The sequence below is a fragment of the Salvia splendens genome, chromosome 4 (assembly GCF_004379255.2).
Source record: "Salvia splendens isolate huo1 chromosome 4, SspV2, whole genome shotgun sequence".
In the NCBI taxonomy this organism is placed as follows: Eukaryota; Viridiplantae; Streptophyta; class Magnoliopsida; order Lamiales; family Lamiaceae; genus Salvia; species Salvia splendens.
In genome coordinates, this window is record NC_056035.1 from 36,015,035 (window position 1) to 36,019,366 (window position 4,332).

The 4,332-nt window shown below is 34.1% G+C and overlaps 1 pseudogene; it reads right to left on the bottom strand.

Moving 5' to 3' along the window:
• Window positions 1-712: 712 nt before the first annotated feature.
• LOC121801073 lies at window positions 713-3,076 on the bottom strand (annotated as a pseudogene).
• Window positions 3,077-4,332: the final 1,256 nt, after the last annotated feature.

A 4,332-nucleotide genomic window follows, 5' to 3' on the forward strand; every position in this document is an offset into this window, starting at 1 on the left:
ATCAAAATTAGTCTCAGTTCTAATCATGAAAATTTTCAAATTATTTTTATATATTTTTCTCTCCTATTTGATCCATTTTTTTCTATAATAAGTATTTTATCAATTTCCGCAAAAAAACTCGGGTCGTCCACATTATCTTTTTTTCAATAATACAAATTACTACTACAAATTAAAACTTGTTTCATCAACAAATTGTGTTATATTTCACCCGTTCCAAGGTAGATTTGTGAACTAGAAAAACTTAAAAATAGGAACTTTGGAAAAGACACAGATTTTAATGTAAAATTGGTAAAGTAAGAAAGATGAAAAAAAAGAGTAAAGTAAGAGAGATGAGTAGAAAAAGTAGTGGAATTAGTGTTAGTGGATTGTGAAGTCCATTTTCTAAAATGGAGAGCTTATATTTTTAGGAAACGGATCAAAAAGGAAATAATTTTTATTTTTAGGAAACGGAGAGAGTATCAAATTAAGTGATTAAGTTCAAACCAAATATCCCCCTCCCACAAAAACATAAAAAATAAAAATAAAACTAAGAGCAATATATTCATTGATGGTGAATTGTATGCTTCGACACAGGGACGGATCCAGGAAATAATAGTAGGAGGGGCAAAAATATTAATATACAAATAAATAAATATAAAAATATAATAAAATATAATATATTATAATAACAAGGACAAAAGTTTATCGACCGTTAACTAAGGTTACCTAACCATTACAATTGTTCTCGATGGGGTCTCATATCCTGAAAACTATTCAAAATTCTTTCACGGTCAATCTTACAAAATATGTCTTTCTCAATGTAGGTAATCAAACAATCATTCATCCAAGAGTCTCCCATCTTATTACGAAGGCGAGTTTTCACAATTTTCATAGCTGAAAAAATTCTCTCCACTGATGCCGTTGCAACCGGTAATACCAACGCCAACTTCACGAGCAAATAAACAAATGGATATACAATATGTTTTCTTGTAGCAACCAACTTCTGAGAAAGATCTCCGATACTTTTGAGACTTGAGAACTCTTTATGTGAACTTAAATCACGAATGTAAGTCTCAAGTTGTTTACCAAGCAACCGAAGATCAATCTCTGTGAACTCCGATGGATAACAACGGGCAAGCTCTATCAATTTGGACTTATCAAAAGCAGCAAAAGAATCCTTTGGGCTTAAACAAGCCACACATAGAAGCAAATGTGTATTTACCTCGTTGAAGCGATTGTTGAGCTCCTGAAGTTGCCAATCGATAATGCTATTGAAAAGCTCAAACCGGAAGTAATTCAAATTTGTCAAAACTTCTCCTTTCCTTTGAGGTCGTCCCGGAGTCACATATTTGTCATCCATATTTATGATATCAATATCATTTTTCATAGAAAATGCAGATATTTCACTCAAGAGAGACTCCCATCCTTCATCCCTCATATCTTGTAAATGTTGTTTTGCCACCCTAACTAAATCCATAGCATTCACAATATCTTGATCTTTCCTTTGCAATGCTAAAGATAATTGATTAGTGATTCCCAAGAGAGTCATCATCAAGTGCAAAATGAATGCAAATTCATAAGTAGGTATAACACTTAATATGGAAAATGCTTCACCTCTCTGACTAGGCTTAACACCATCTTCTTGAATAATTTGGAGAACCTCAATAACCGAAGAGAACATAATAGACAAATTTATCAATGACCTATAATGAGAACCCCATCGTGTATCACCTGCTCTTTGAAGACTTCTCTCTTGATTGAAACCCTTTCCAACTAAGAGTTCACCACTTTCAAGTGCTTCTTGAAGTTTGTTAAGTTGTTTCTCTTGGAGTAGATCTCTGCGTTTGCACGAAGCTCCAACCACAGTAGTAATATTATTCACTATGTTAAAAAAAACAGCAACTTGTGGTTTTTTCTTAGCCACGGCAACGAGAGCTAATTGGAGTTGGTGAGCAAAACAATGAACATAGTAAGCAGAAGAGTTCTCTTGCTATATTAGTGTCTTTAGTCCATTAAACTCACCTCGCATGTTACTTGCCCCATCATAGCCTTGCCCTCGTACTTTAGACAAACTCAAATTATGCTTCAAGAATAAACCTTCTAAAGCCACTTTTAATGAGGAAGCCGTGGTGTCTCTCACATGAACAATACCAAGAAATCTTTCAACAACGCATCCTTGGGAATTGACAAATCTAAGAACAGCTGCCATCTGTTCCTTCACTGAAATATCACGAGATTCATCAAGCAATATCGCAAAGAATTCATTACCTACCTCACGAAGAATAGCATTAGTAGTCTCCATAGCACAAGCACGAACAAGATCTTTCTGGATACTAGGAGCTATCATTTTATGGTTTCCCGGTGCATTACTCAAGATAACCTTCTTTATATACTCATTGTGATCACCAAGAAAGTATAGAAGCTCAAGAAAGTTTCCATGATTTTCAGACTCTTCAGATTCATCATCGCCACGGAATGCCAAACCTTGACATAAAAGAAATCGGATGCAATCAAGTGAAGCAGTCAAGCGAATGCGATAATCATTTCGTGCTTGTGTTGATTGCTTCATAAAAATAGATCGGATATGTTGTTGTTGATTCATCAAATCCTCACAATTCCTCCATGCTTTGTTATGTGCACTATCTGGACCTCCAACATGCTCTTTGAACTTCTCTTTTTTCTTCCAATTAGTATAACCCTCTGATACAAATACATCACCACCTGCTTGTGCTCCAATATCAGGCCTATAAAGATAGCAACACAAACAAAACGCAGCATCATTCTCAATGCTATACTCCAACCAATTTCCATGCTCCTCAAACCATTTTGGAACAAATCGTCGATATATGTTGCCAATTTTTTTCTGAGGAAAATCATGTCCCTTCGGTTGACATGGACCTTGTTGCAAATAGTGTCTTCTAATTCTATCACGATCATTAGGATGATAACTGGAAATTCTCTCCCTGAGCCCAGGATCAGAAGGTAGAGCATCCAAATTGATTTCCACATGTTGTCTTTTTGAAAGATCATCACTTGCTCTATTTCTGACTGAAGATGTTCCTTCCACCGTCAATTTTCTTTTCAGAAATTTATCCATCTTCTACTAATAATTCAAAATATTTGATTTATTTAGTGAGTCAGTTATACAATCAATTAAATAAAAAATTTTAGATAAGTGCAATAAATAAGACTAAAACTATAGTCTATAAGAACTAACAGAGTTACAGAGAATACCCAAACAAACATATTTCATATAAGAACAATTGAACAAGAATGAACAATTAATACCATTATACCAATTACCAAATACATCAAATTTTGTAATAAGAGTTACCTATGAGAGAATGGAAGAATGATATCAGGGGTATTACTTGAAGCTTTTGAAATGGAAGGGAAAACAGAGGAAGAAGTTGAAAAACGGCGGCTGGCTTCAAAAGGTTCATATACAGCCAAATTAGGTATTTTTCTAATTTATAAGGCTTTGGGTAAAATGTTTGTGTATTTTAATTTGGGGAAAAGAAAAATAAATATTTTATTGTAGTGGAAAGTGGCGTGACTTTTTGGGAGAAGGGGCAAATGAGTTTTTTTTTTGTGTGAAGGGGGGCAAAATTGTGTTACAATATATTATAATAATATATATATATATATATATATATATATATAGGGATGTATTCATTTCCTTTTCCTATATTTCCTCCTTTTTCCTTCTTAATATCAGCCATTAGATTAGAGAAATGGACGGTCATGATCAACATTGGGTAATTAATCCCGTGTTGCATTATTTATCCTATTTTGTGCATTATGAGGGTACAATAGTAATCTAATAATGGCTGGAAACCGCTACGAATAATGCACCACATGGTCACGAGTAATGCATATAATTGGCTATATAATGCACAATATGTGAACTGCAATGCATACGAACAAGATGTGCTGTGTTATGATGTTTGACACATGTTTCTTGTTTCCCCTAAGGGTTTAATAAGCTTAGGGGCTAGGGTATAGTACGTAGACATGTATGTAATCTTCACATGGTAACGAGTAATGGATATAATTGACTGTATAATGCACAATTTGTGAACTGCAATGCATACGAACAAGATGTGATGTGTTATGATGTTTGACAAACGTTTCTTGTTTCCCCTAAGGGTTTAATAAGCTTAGGGGCTAGGGTATAGTACGTACGCATTAATAACAAATTATAAAACGATACGAATAATTCACCAAATTGTCACGAGTAATGGATGTTATTAACTATATAATGCACAATATGTGAACTGCAATGCATACGAATAAGATGTACCATGTTATGATGTTTGACACACGTTTCTTGTTTCCCCTAAGGGTTTAATA